This window comes from Pteronotus mesoamericanus, unplaced genomic scaffold (assembly GCF_021234165.1).
Source record: "Pteronotus mesoamericanus isolate MK-2021 breed Mesoamerican mustached bat unplaced genomic scaffold, CSHL_Meso_final contig_32, whole genome shotgun sequence".
NCBI classification, from domain to species: Eukaryota; Metazoa; Chordata; class Mammalia; order Chiroptera; family Mormoopidae; genus Pteronotus; species Pteronotus mesoamericanus.
Genome location: NW_026555134.1, coordinates 1,576,685 through 1,591,716, shown reverse-complemented (window position 1 = coordinate 1,591,716; position 15,032 = coordinate 1,576,685). Strand labels below are relative to the sequence as shown.

Genomic DNA, 15,032 nt, shown 5'->3' with positions numbered 1-15,032 from the left:
ATAATGGGAATACATGAGAGTTTATTATATACTATGCTCTCTGCTTTTACATACGGTTGAATTTTTTCAACTGAAAGCTCAAAAATACATTACAGAGTCTAAACAAAATGTTTTTTAAAAGTCATTTGGAGACAGACTATACTTAATCTCATATTGTTAGTGCTACCAATTTATATATAAACAGCTAGAAGCAGAAACAAATGTTCTAATGGAAACCAGTATTTCAACAATGATTCAAAAGAATTTATCCCCATCAGATTCCATCTCTTTTACTGAAATAAGGCAAAAATGTCATTAACATCCAATAGCATGAACTTTTTTTTTTCTAAATAGCTAATTAAATTATTTCAAGGACAAAAGAACACCCTCAGTATCTCTTTTGCCATTTTTTGGAAAATGACAGCGAAGGTAATAGGATGTAGAAATAAATGTCACTGAAACAATGAACAGGAACAATCCCCAGAAATTTTTACTCCAAATGCAACACATATACCTTATTCTCAGTCATCTGCCACAGCACTGAATGCCTAACTTGTCAGCCTCCCCCTACAATACATTCAACACACAGAATCATCTTCTTAAAACATGAATTAGACCCTCACTCTCCCCTCCTTAAATCCTTCAATGGCGTCCCATTGTACTACCAGGCTCTTCAAAAGCAGCTCCTGACCACCCATCCAGCAAACCTCCATAGCCATCGCTGTCCCACTTGCTCACTCAACTTTAGCTACACAAGCCTCCTTTCTATTCCTCAACAACACCAAGCTCTTAACTGCCTCAGAACCTTTATACTTACTGTTCTTCTAGCCCCAAATGCTCTTCCCCAGATTCTTCTCTGGTTGACTCTCATCCTTCAGACCTTAACTTTCTTAATATTCCCATTTAAAGTAGCCTTTCTTCCTCCTCGGCACTACGGAGAGATACTATTGTGTGACGAGACCGCTGTCTGTCTCACAAGCTGGACCTGGTCCAGACCGGAGGCCGCTTTCCACAAACCCCACATAGAGGCTGTCTGATGGTAACTGGTACTATTCTCATATAAATCAGCACCCTTCCCTCACCTTCTGCTTTGTGCTGGTTCCTGGAACAGGCTGTTGTCCTGACCTGGTCAAGCAGGCGAAGTAATTTCTGTACCTCACAGCCTTATGTACTAGTACCAATAACCATTCCCCGCTTCACCTGTATAGTTTTTTGGCACCGCCAAGTAGCGCAAGGATCCATTGTGTCTTGCAGCTGCCCAGGACATGCCCTGTATGTAACTTTCCCTTAATAAATTCAATTGATTACCACACTGGAGTGGCCAGCCTCTTTCACTCTTTTGCTGCCCTCCATTTACAGAGGTAGATTTTCACTCTCATGGTTTTTCCCTGGGTCTGCATATACTAAAAGACACTTTCTAGTGTCATCTATTGACTTTCTGTATAATAGTATTTTTTCATTTATTTATTTATTACCTACCTTCCCCACCAAAATCTAATCTTGGAGTGCAGGACCTTGTCTGCTTGGATCACCAGTGTCCAAGCACAGTGTCTGCCACACTGTAAGTGCTCTATAAATACCTATTAAATAAATGGATTATACCACTGATCATGTCTTCATTCTACAAGCTCTCAGCTTTTCCCTTGATTTCCCATGAAACTGTACTTCCTGGTGTTTAACCTATTTCCTTGACTTACTCTCCCACTGTCCTTTGCTGGTACCCAGTCTTCCTCTTATTTCATAGAGAAAGTACTCCCAAGGCTTTCAGCATCATCTGGTAATGAATCCAATCGCATAAATGGCTTCAACTACCAAAGCTACTACTCCAACCCTAGCCTTTCTGATTGGCCCTAGTAGACCAGTATTCCCAAAATCTAAAGGATACCTCCCCAAAGACATATCACGGTTACTTTGTGATTGCAAAAGCTTCCTCTTTCCCCCCTGGCTGGTGTGGCTCAGTAGACTACGTGCTGGCCTATGAACCCAAAGGTCACCAGTTCCATTCCCAATCAGGTTATGTCCCTGGGTTGGGGGCCAGGTCCCCAGTTGGGGGCTTACAAGAAGCAACCAATCGATGTATCTCTTGCACATTGATGTTTCTCTCCCTCTCTTTCTCCTTTTCTTCCCCTCTCTCTAAAAATAAATAAAATCCTTAAAAAAAAAAAAGCTTCCCTCTTCTGTCCAGTAACTTTCAGTTCTCCCCATGATACTATACTCATGTAGTCTTTTAAACTAGAAACAATGTGATATACAGGAAAGAGTATAGACCCAAGAGCTAACCAGGCCGGCATCAAATCCCAGCTCTGTAAGCTATTAGGTGGTCAATTAACCATTCTGAGATGCAGATTTTTCATCAGTAAAAAGATAACACTCATGTTCAGATTGCTATAAAAATTAGAAACAGTAAATAAAATATACCCTGCACAGCATCTGATGCAGAGTAGGTTATTATATATGTATATATGTAATTATACATAGTATATATACATAGTATATATACATAGCAATATATATATACTATGTATATATATATTGCTTCAACTACCAAACACATAGTATATATATAAATATAAATATAAATATAAACATTTATATTTATAAATATAAATATATATAAATATAAATATATACTATGTATATATACTATGTATATACTATGTATATACTATGTATATATTTATATATAGTACTAGTATGACCTATCTCTTAACTTTTATGTCATTGTTGACTGATATTTTAACCCCACCTTTTTCTTATGCTCTTGCTATTAGCTGTTATTATTAAGAGAATTCATGCTTGTTTAGATTCACCCACATATTTGCCAACTTCCTTACTCAGAATTCCACTCCTTTTGCATTTCGTTCCTTCCCTCTCCTTGTTTCATTTTCCCTGAAGCAGTTCCTTCAGTGAGAGTCTGTTGATGCTAAGCTCTTTATTTTATCAGTAAATCTTCAATGATAATCTACCTGGATATACAATTCTTACTCTTCATTAAGATCTTTTCATCTTCAGATTTCTACATGTGTCTGCCTATATATGGAATGTTGGGGGGAGGGGAGCAGAGACACTCAGTGCTCATTGCACTTTGGTTCTTAAGTACTTCCTCATTCATGTTTTTCACAAATCTAGACAATTCTCAGCCACTGTCTCTTTAAATATCACCTGTCCCTCACTCTCCTCTCCTTGAACTCCTATTAGATGACTAGATGTCAGTCATGTCTCCTCTTTCCATTTTCCATATCTTTAAACCCCTCATTCTTATTTTCTCTCTTTGTCTTTTGTGCTACCTTCTGGAAATTTCCTAAGATCTATCCAGTTTAGAGGTCAGGAAATGTTTCAGTAAATAGCCAGGGAGTAAATATTTTAGGTTCTGGGGATCACATACAGTATATGTAGAATATTTTCTTTTGTGTTTTTTTTTGTTTAAACAACCCTTTAAAAATGTAAAAACCATTCTTACAATGCAGACTATAAAAACAAGCCACAACCCAGATTTACCCCACAAGCCACAGTTTGGCAACTCCTGATCTACTTCATTAATTCTTCTGCAGTGTCTAAGCTGCCGTTTATCCTACCCACTGGGTTTTAATGCCAGCGACTGTTTTTATATTTGCAGAGGCTCTACTGGCTTTTTTTTTAAGTGCCTTATTTTTATGATGGCACCTATATTCATGTTTTCTATTCCTTCTCTTCATGTGTTTAGTTTGTTTTATCAGTGGATTCTTACTTAGAGAGGAATAGTAGATTGTTTCTTTGCATGCTTAAAATTCTGTATTAAGTTCACTTGTGGCAGTGCTTTTATTTCTGAGAAATCTATGTGGTCTGGGTGGGCTACATCCCTCTAGAACAGCTTGTGTTTTCCAGTTACTTCTGTCATATCCTCCACCTTAGACCACTTTGTAGGTCAATTCTCAGTCTGGAGATTCTCCCAGCCCTATGGGTACTGTAAGTTTGAACAAAACCCATATGAAGGGAAACTGATGGTCATGAGTTCGCAATGGTTATTTCTTTCTCAATGAGATGAGAAAAAAAAAAAAAGCATCTCTGCGTGCTCACCGGCAAATTTTTTTCTAGTCTGTCTCCTCCTTCAGCGCTTTGAGATGCCCTGCTTTCTCTGGTGTCTCAGCTCTAACACTCACAGGCCCAAGGCTTCTGGTCTTGTCTCTGTAAAAACTAAAGTGTAATTCACTAAGACTGGCAACCGCCCTGTGGGGCTGTCCCATCAGACGGCTCTTCCGCGTTGCAATCCCCAGTCTCCCCTGACCCCACCTGACTTTATTTTAATGAGGATCTGCCTTTCTTCCTTTCAACATGCATTTTGTAGCAGATTTTTATACATATTTATCTAGTCTGCTATTTTGCCAGAACCAGAGATTTCTTCCAGTCTTTTGTCTATGCATAAATATATCTCTCATGTCCTTTGTTGTCATGATTTTTTTCACTTATATTAAAAACAGTCTAACATCCCACATCATTAGACAGTCTACTACATGATCATTAATAGTTGAGCATCATCCCACAATAATTTATTTAACTAATCCCCTTTTGTTAAACATTTAAGTTGTTTCCATTTTTTCATTATAATCAATGCTATAACAACTACTCTTGCAACGATCTTTGCAGACATCCATGGTTATTCTCTTAGAATTTTTTAACATGAAGTGCAGAGTCAGAGCAAGAATATCTTACCATTTTTAAAACTGCTGTTTACTAGAAAGATGATCATTTAGTCTCCCACCAACAATACAGGGAGCACCCTTCCCCCCAATAATTCACCAATAATGGTGCGACAGAAATGGTTATTGCTCACCAAGTTTCTATTGGCTCCCCTACATTTCTTATTCATTCTGCCTTATAGTTTGGTTGGGGTCATAAAACTAGTTCTTGCCAAAGGGAATGTGAGTACATGTCATGTGTCATTTCCAGTACAAGTAAGGACTCTTTCTTCTCCCCACCACCAGAGGGACTAAAAGCAAAATATTTTAAAACTTGAAGTGGCAAGATAGAAACAACCCGTATCCCTGGGTCACCATTGGAGGACAGCCACCTGACCCACATCAAATTGTGCAGTGAGATAGAAATAAACTTTTATGTTAAGTCAGTAAGACCTTTGAGTCAGTCTACTGCTAAGGTTAAGCATTAATTAACTTAATTAATCCAACTGAATGTCATTTTTTAAAAATCCTCACCTAAGGATATGTTCATTAATCTTTAGAGAGAGAGGAAGGTGGGGGGGGGAGGAGGGGGTGCAGAGAGAGAGAGAGAGAGAGAACACCAATGTGAGAGACATCAATCAGTTTCCTCCTGCAAGTGCCCAGACCGGGGATCAAACCCACAACCTAGGTATGTGCTCTGGCCTGGGAATGAATTGCAACCTTTTGGTGCACTGGACAATGCTGAACCAACTGAGCCAACTGGAAAGGGTTGAACGCCAATTTTAACTTGACAATTTATTGATAAAATGTCATTCTGTTGTTTTCACTTCCCCTTCTTTATTATTGGAGGTCAAGCAATTTTTGTTCATTGAGCATCTCATCTGCATTTCTCTTTTTATGTACTACCAGGTCGCATGTTTTGCCAATTTTTCTATTTTTAAAACTGCTCTTTACCACATTATTTCCCTGATTATATCGGTCTTCTGCTTTACTTTCAAGATCCTCTATAATCCAGGTTTGCTCTACCCATCCTCTCTGTGTGAACTAGGCCACATGTATGCAAATCGTGCCTCTTCCAAGCACTGCCCAAGGCACGAAAGCAGCTAGCTCAAGCAGTGCCTCCTCTAGTCCTCCCCATCTGCCTCCCACAACTGACGCGCTGTCCGACACTTGAAAACGACATTCCTCCTCTTTTCCACTTACCCACTTATTCTCAGGGGCCATTTAAAGTCTTACCTCTTTCATAAAGTCTCCTCAAACTATACTGGATTTTCAACTCTCTAAACTCCCAGTATAAGGGAATTCAGAGCTTAACTGTTCATTAGTTTCATTTAAAGAATTTATTTCTCTCCAGCTAAATTAAATACTCCTTATGGGAAGATACTATTTTTAACACCACTTTTGAAATCCCTCTCCAGAACACCATAGAGTTCTGGGTACCAGGTAAACTGGCCAATACATAAGGACAGTTGAAAGTCTTAGTTTACATTTTCATTCTCAATCAAATTTGAGATTTAGAGCCTATAAAGTCTTGGTTCAATAAAAATAAACATTGTAAAATAAAAAAAGAATTTCACATCTAAGAATAGGCTTGAAGGTCACTGGAATTGTAGCTAGACTATCTGGCTCAGGACTCAGCCTTGAGAATTTAAGAACGTTACATCATGTCCTCCTTATGGTTATGCTGAAAATCCCTAACTACTTCCAGGGTTATTGTGGGGATTAAATAGGATATTACAGATAAAAATTTGTGGGCCACAGCTAAAGCAGTGCTGACAGGAAAATCTACATATGAAATGCTTACAATAAAAAAATAAACAAAGTCTCAAATCAACAACCCTACTACTCTAGGGGTTAGTGTAATAGAAATTCTACTTTATTTTTACTACAATAGACCTGCTATAGGATTACTGAATATACATGGTAGCTCATATTTCAAGAATGTAGAAAAAGAACAAAGTAAGCAGAAGCAAAAAAAAAGAGAAGAAATCAATGAAATAAAAAACAGAAAAACAAGAGAAAAATCACTAAAAGAGATTGTAGAAAGCAGTATGGAAGTAATCTCAAAAAATTAAAAACAAAACTGTCTTATGACCCAGAGATTCCACTTCTGGGAATTTATCCAAAGGAACCTGAACCAATAATTTGAAATAACTCACCCCTAAATTATAAACACCCCTAAATTCACTGCAGCATTATTTACAATAGCCAAGACTTGGAAGCACCACAAGCGTCCATCAGTCGAAGAGTGGGTAAAAAACTACGGTACGTTTACACAATGGAATACTACTTGGCCATAACAAAAATAATGTTACCCTTTGCAAAATAATGTTACCATGGATGGAGCTGGAGAACATTATGCTAAGTGAAATAAGCCAGTCAGAGAAAGACAAAAAACCTATGATTTCACTCGTATGTGTAATCTGATGAACAAACTCAACTAACAAGCAAAACAGAGACAGACTCCAAGATAGAGAGCAGGCTGTCAGCTCTGGGGGTGGGAGGTGGAGGGACCCAGCAAAAAAGAAAAAGGACTCATGGACATGGACAGCAGTGTTGTGACTACGGGGCATAGGGACTGGGTGGAGGTGGAAGAGGATATGAGGGGGATAAATGGTGATGGAAAAAAATACAATAAAAAATAAAGAGAGAAAGAGTTTTGACAAACCTGCAAGACTGACACAGAAAAAGAAAATGGAAAAGATACAAATTACCAACATCAGGAATGAAGCAAGGACTATTGCTATGGTCCCTGCAGATGTGGGAGTTCAGAACAAGTCACCCCAAGATGTGCCTCTGTGGCCTGCTGGTTGTTTTGAGCTAAGGGCAATTTTAGCTTCAGGCTCAAGAGTAATTTCTGCCCCTCCCTTAACCATCTATAAGAATTTTAATTAGGAGCCTTGCCCATAATAAGAGATTATAAGAGATGACCTCTTTTGATCTATCTATAGGGCAGGACAAACTTCTATTTACTAAGCATCTGTTCTTCTTATCATTCTGAAATCACCCTTTGAAGCCCCTAAGGTGCATTACCTCATCCCTAGCCCAGGATGTCTTACATAACTATTTTCCCTTTCTATCTTTGAACCTCTCCTACATGTAGGGCCTCTGACTCTCTCGTGCATGCAGGTTTCCCATACATATGTATGTATTAAACTTGATTCTTCTCTCTTGCTAATCTGCATCGTGTCTATTTGATTATTAGACCAGCCAAAAGAACCTTGAGAGTAAAGTTTGTTCCTCCCCAATACAGGCATTAAAAAGGTAATATGGGAAGACCATGAATAACTACATAAATTCAACAACTTAAATGAAATGGACCAATTCCTTAAAAAACGTAACCTACCATAATTCATCCAGTATAAAATATGTAATTGGGCCTATAACTATTAAATAAATTGATTTCATAATTTTAAAACTCCAAGATATCTCCAGGCCCAGATGCTTTCAATGGATAATTCTACTAAATGTTTAAAGAAGAAGCACATACTCTACACTATCTCTTCCAGGGAAGGGAACACTTCCAAGTTCACTTTATAAACCTAGCATTACCATGACACAAAAACCGACTAAGACAGTACCAGATGAAAAAACAAAACACCCAACTATAGACAAGCATTTCTCATAAATATAGGCACAAAAATACCTAACAAAATATTAGTGAACAAAATTCCATAACATATAAAGAGAATTACATTACACTGCCTCTAAGAGATGACTGTTAATTTAAGTAGGAAAGTGTTATTTTAATATAGTTAATCTTATCCAGAAGCATGACATTCTCTCCATTTATTCATACCTTCATTTCTCCTATCAGTGTTTTGTCATTCACACCACCTCCATATCCCATATTAAGTTAACTTGTATCTTACATTTTCTACTTGTCCATTGTCTTGGTTCTCCATCCCAACAGCTCTTTCTCTGGTTCCTTTCGGCACTCCTTAAACACAGTTCTTCTTCATGGATTTGTCCTTTGCCCTCTTCTCTCTCTCTCTGTCTTCACTACTAGAACTTGCCCATTAGCTTCAATTAGCTGCCCTAAATGGAAATGCTCAAATTTCCTTTTCTAACCTTGACCTCCCTCCTAAGTCATCTTGTCCAATGGTGAGCAACACAGACATCCACACCTTAATGTTCCAATGGCAACAAAGGTACACCTCCTACAAGCATATGGTTATGACTGGGGACTCAAGAGTTGAAAATTTTCAGTTTTTAAGTAATAGTTAATAAGCTTAGTAATTACTGCCTGCCGAAAGCTATTGTTTCAGGGACTGAAGGTATGACCCACTCTGACTCCAGGAGACCAAGAGCAATTCCACCTTTGTGCCCCAGGAGGACTGGAAGCAATCAAGATGGCAACCACCCAGGACACAGACAAAGAATCTGTGGTCAGCAAATGAAAGAATGCTAAGAAAACTGCTGGACTACAGCTTTTACCCGATTAACCTTTTCTCTGAATTCCAAACACCTTACCTACTTTTTTCCTGAATTCCAGAACACTTACTTACATTCTTTTTCTCCTTATAAAAATGTCAGCTTGAAATGAAAAGTAAGACAGTCTTTTAGGGTACATAACCCACCATCTTCTCAGATCTCCAGCCATGTGAATAATAGGCCCATAAAGATAAAATCCTTGTCTCTACTTATTGGTTCTGGTAGTGACAGGAAGCACAAATGCTGACTTTTATGATTTCAGTTACAGTAGTGTCTTCTCTCAGCAAAGAGGAAAAACATTTTCAAAATATTTGCCCACAGTTAGAGATTTATCATTCAGAGCATGGCTGATGCCCTACTCTTTACTCTTTCCCTAATCAAAAATAATGTGTGCTCATAAATGGAAAGCAGAATTCCTGATCTGCTACCCATTTACTTAAGGGCTTAAAACATACTGTGTTCCTGGAAAGCTAAAATGGTAAACAATTCAAAAGTCCAAGTAAGCTAAGAAGTCAACTGGAGTAGAGTTGCAATTCAGAATTCTGTATATAACATTCTCCCTTCATCTTCTCAACATACCAAGGTCCTCTATTATTTCCTCTACTTTGCAGAGTCTTCTCACATTCCTCATCACAAAAGCAAACTCTTTATTCCACAAATATTACCTGTGGTCAGGACCTTGCTTTCGAGGGTGTTTTGCTATAACAGCCATTCTACTGACTTTTCTTCTCTTAATACTAAAACACTCTGATACTGAAACTTCCTCTCATGGACTTGGGATATTTCTCTGTTAACTTAGGGGTTAACACCTTTCAATAAAGTTGTATAATTTTCTTCATACAAAAGCAAAACTAAACTAAAGTAAAACATTCCATGGAAGAGAAAGAGAGCAGAAGGGAAGAAATAAAGGAGTTGCTGCTTCCATCTGGACTGCTGTTTACACATTACACTGGAAAGATAGGAAGGGAAAATGGGGCAAAAAAGAGAGAAACTAGATATTTTCCAGATGTTCTCAAATGAAACTGACTTTAATATTTTAAATAATTACAATAGCTAAATGTATTGAATTTTTTATGTGTGCCAAGTTAAACCTATCATATACCTTAACATGGTTAGTTAAATCTTCACGACAATCCTGTGAAGTAGGTACTACTACTATTCCCATTTTGTACATGAAGAAACCAAAGCATAGATTTCGCCAAAATCATCCATAATGGGTAAAACTTGGATTTAAATCAAAGCAACTCTGTCTTTAAGGCCCACACTTTCAATGTCTTAATCATTATGGTAAACTGTGATATTAACTCAAGGAGCACAGGGCTCATGCACATCACGCATAAATTACTTCAGATTATCCATATTACTACTGCTTCACGGCAACCATGGACAATGACTAATTAAATTTAAACACATGGCAATACTACTCCAAAACCTAAAACTGCCTGTATAATTATAATTACAATATTTATCTGTGTGGACGAAAAAGGGGGTACATACTAAACCTGACAAACTCAAGGGAGGCCTGTATGGCAGGCCTTACAAACTTAAAGACTGAAAGTAACCACGCAGGATAACCTGAACATAAAAATTCCTAACTAAAAACAGGTCATGGCAGGTACCTGTCATGTGCTAGACCCATAGTTTCCTTAACAAAAGTCAGTCTTTACTATAAGTGAGCCTGTCTATTGTCTTTTTGCATCTAAGAACATACCTTTAAAATGTAAGAGGAACAAGCTTTTCAAATATAAGAGTAATATTCTTTCCCAGGCTCCTCAGGGCACAAGGAGCACAAGACCACAGACCCAGTCATCATTATCTTGTCTCCCACGTACCCTCTCTGCGCGGTGTAAATGTTAATCAACTATCCTGTACCCACCGATGTAAAAGAACTATGTGCTCCTCCATTTTGCCTTTTATCCAATCCTAGAGATTTCTCTGCTTTCCTTTCTCCCACCCCCTTAATCTACCACGAATGGATTTCATGCAACCCTCCTTAAGGCTCCTCCTTTGATTCCAGCTTATAAAATAAGCTGCAAAACTGACAGCTTACCCGGAAAAAAATTTCCAGGGTATTTTCTCAATCATTTGAGATTTTGCTTCGCGGCAATTGTCATCAGTGTGGCTCAAATGAATTCATAAACATTCTCTATAGGTTTGAATGCTTCCTATGTTGACATCTGCTAAACAAAACAAGAAAACAAAGTACTCAGAGGAAAATATCTCTGCCTATGTACCTATGACCTACCTGTGTAGTTGTTCATGTGTGATACTATTTTCTCTTTTTCCTTTAAGTCAAAATTGGCCAATCAAACAGGCACAATTCTCTTACACGTTCTACAGAACTATATGCACATTGTTGTTGTTACATCCATTGCCCATGAGCCCTTCAAATTAGGTAAAGATAGTTCTGTACAGAAAATCACTTCAGTAAGTTTGCTGAAAGCAGTATTTCAGGTGTTTGGCTTTGTTTTTCAATGCACACATCCCAAAAGAACATCATTTCCTGACTTCTTACTAAGCATAAGCATGACAAACAGCCTGTTTTGGCAAAGTATTACCTAGTTCAAAAATCAGAAGCACTAAAACGAATTTCCCAGTACTATACTATTCTTAAGACTATGACTTCTCTCTTCTATTGTTCAAAATAACAAAAGGCACTTTCGAGGGAAGCTAAAACTGCAGATAAAGAATAACTTGTAAGAACTGTATTTAGGCAATTCACAATTACAAGAGATCAAAGCCACTGAAAAGCATTTCAAAATACAACAACCACTATTTACTGAATAAACTTAACCTAGTTTTAAAATATGGGAAATACAGGCATACGTCAAGGATACTGCTGGCTTGGTTCCAGACCACCACAATAAAGCAAGCCGTAATCTTTTCGCTAGTGGAGTGCCTTGCTCTCAATTTGTGATAAATAAATAAATAAATAGAAAAGGGAAAAAAGAAAAAAACCCACAACATCTGTGAAATGCATAAATCGAAGCTCAATAAAACAAGGTATGTCCGTAGAAAATTGTCAGCAATTAAACCCTGAAATCAGGTGAGAAAAACTGCCTGTGCACTGCCATACTTAGTTGAGAGTAAAAATTGTGATATAATCACAGAACCACAGAGTTGAGCCACTCTTATTACAAGACATTTAGAAAGGGAAAAACCAATATTCTTTGGACTCAAAAGCACATTTCTAGGTACAAAGATGTTCCACAAATGTCACTAGCAAACAAATCACAAAACACACAAGAGGAACTCATAAGTTTTAAGCATTCCTTCCACTGCTCAGTCATATACAGGTATTAACAAGTAAACCAAGACTACTGATTAACCTAGGTCATCTGCTTCTTCAGCAATAAACCTGAAACGAAGTCTCACCTCCCAGGATAGATCCTCAATTGGAAAATTATGCCACTTCTTATGTTTCCCTTTCTATCAGTTTGATAACATCTCACAAATCTAAATCATACTGTCTTACCAGTCAGTTTTTAACTAGAGTTATAATTCAGATTCACAACTCATCTAAAATTTTTTCAAATGATAAACCCAAAGAGGCCCACCCCCAAATTACTGATTCAGAATTCCCAAGTGTGAGGCCCAGGTGCCTGTAGTTTGACAACATTCTCAGGTGATTTTAATGCAGAGCACACAACCCTAACATAAAACTGTTGGTCTAAAAAAGAACTAATGACAAGCCCCAGACTGGTAACATCTGAATCAATGTATTACAGACAACTAGATAAGACATACAGCAATATACGTAATTCATATAGGAAAGTCTACCTTTGGAAAATGTGGGAGCTAGGAGAACCTTCCACTTGTTGTAACTATATTTCTATTGCACTCAAGATAACACATTTTAAATGTTATATCATTTAATTCTCCATCAGCCACCAGGGAGGTAGGTATTGTTAATTCACCTATAGATAAAGAAGTGTGACTCACTGAGATAGGTAAAACTTGTTCAAGGCCATACAGCAAGCAAACTGAGGTGCCCAGATGCAAATCCAGGTCTGTCTGACCTGTACTCTGCTACTCACGTATTTACTACATGTTAACTTAAAAGACTAATTTTGTCTTCATTTTACAATAAGCATGTATTATTTTTGTAGTAAGAAAAATATTATCTTGCTGCAGTCACTTTTAAAGTACAGTGCACTATGCTCTAGTAACACATGAATGATAAGAAAGTAAAACAGCCTTATTGCTGATACAGAGATTTAGTGGTCTGGATAGAAGATCAAACCGGCTTTCTCACGGCTAAAACAATGTCTTACAAATACACAAATGAGGGAAGACTAGAATAACACTTGTAGTATTCCACTGGAACTGGAGGTATCCATTGAATTCATAATCTAAGAAGGCTCCTTGAATAATTATCAGCTGATTTCAGGACTGGACAAGTAAAACAAAAATGAGCCTAGAAAATATTCTTTTGCCAAAAGTAAAGAAGATGTACTCAAAAGGAAGGCATACTTAAAAAAAAAAAAAAAAGGACAGTGGATCCAGTTTGAAGGGCTCCAGTTCCCACTGGATAAATCTGGAATAACTATGGCTATTTACATAAATAAATAATACTAACAAATTATCTCCCAATATATGAGAAGCCACGTAGTCATACTTAAATGACTGATTATGTAAAGACACAGAAGGAAAAATTATTTGGAATAGAATTCTCCCTAATAAATGTAAAGGAATGACAGGCAGGTGGAGTTTTGTTTTGTTTTTTTTTATTTTTAGGGAGAGAGGAAGGGAGGGAGAGAGGAAGGGAGGGAGAAAGAGAGGGAGAGAAGCATCAAAGTGTGGTTGCCTCCCACACACCCCCAACTGGGGGCCTGTCCCGTAACCCAGGCATGTGCCCTGACTGGGAATTGAACCCAGTGGCCCTTTGGTTTGCAGGCCATCAATCAATCCACTGAGCCACACCAGCCAGGGCCAGATGGAGATTTTTTTTTAAACTGCCATTTAGTGACAATCAGATTAATAATTGTTTCATGAAAGATTCAGCAATGAATGCTAAGATTCATTGGTAAAAAGTTGATGAGAAAAAGGCTATGAAGATTATATATTGTGGACCCTAAGAAAGAAGATACCTACTAAGAAAGGTTTCTTGGTGGCTTACTGGTCTCAAATTTAAAAGCAGAGCCTAGCAGCTGTTTCTAAACAGGGGCCTTTCATGTAAACTGCACTTCAGGAAGAAACCGCCTGCCTACCCTGTGTACCAACTATCTGAAACGGCCCTCATAAAGGAGTTCCTGGAATTATATTTCAACAAACAGTACTGGGACTTTCACTATCCAAATGAGCTACACAGCTATGTACCCCATCAGCATCTTCACCAACCAGGCAGAGTGGCTCCATTCTGACCAATCAGGACACTAACTTACAGACCAAACTGTGAGGATTTGAAGTCCTCACTTGCATGAGAACAGACCAATCAGGAGCCCTGGAGAGGGGCTTCTAGCTACAGGATCCGGCAGAAGTAACATCACTGAGTGTGTGACTGGTAGGGTACATGAATGTTGTGCACAAAATGGACAGCAATTTCACCTAAAATGTCATAAATAAATATACATACTTGTAATATTATACATGTTTGTTTTTCTTTGTTTATTAAACAATTATTAAATATTACACACATTTATTAGGTGCATTATTTGTGCCAGACCTTGTATATAAGCCAGCTCCTCTCTGGCTCAGAGACCACATTTCTCCTTTCTACACAAGACTGGCTTTCCCTGGCTGAAGCTGAAGCACTGGAGATGCAACACTAGAGATATCTTGCTGGATCAGAGCAAAGTGCAGGCTGAGTGGGACAAGCACAGCAGAGCAGAGCTGTCTAGCCAGAGAGGCACCTGGTCACAGGGCTGCCTGGCAGCTGTGCTGCTTCATAATTGAGCTGTAAGACTACTGAGCTGTTCCGCAGCTGTGCTGTTCTTACAGCTGCGCTCTATCACAGCTGAGCTG

General features: G+C 38.1%; 1 protein-coding gene across 6 annotated transcripts in view; it reads right to left on the bottom strand.

The window, feature by feature from the left end:
• The window catches only part of EXTL3 (exostosin like glycosyltransferase 3), a 106,451-nt gene that overhangs the window by 39,160 nt on the left and 52,259 nt on the right, over positions 1-15,032 (bottom strand). Inside the window, exon 1 of one of the 6 annotated variants that reach the window (XM_054576020.1) lies at positions 14,453-14,565. The exons of the other annotated variants lie outside the window; for them this stretch is intronic. The gene's annotated coding sequence lies outside the window, so the exon portion shown is untranslated. Of the gene's footprint in view, positions 1-14,452; positions 14,566-15,032 lie in introns of those variants that run through there. 6 annotated transcript variants of the gene reach the window in all.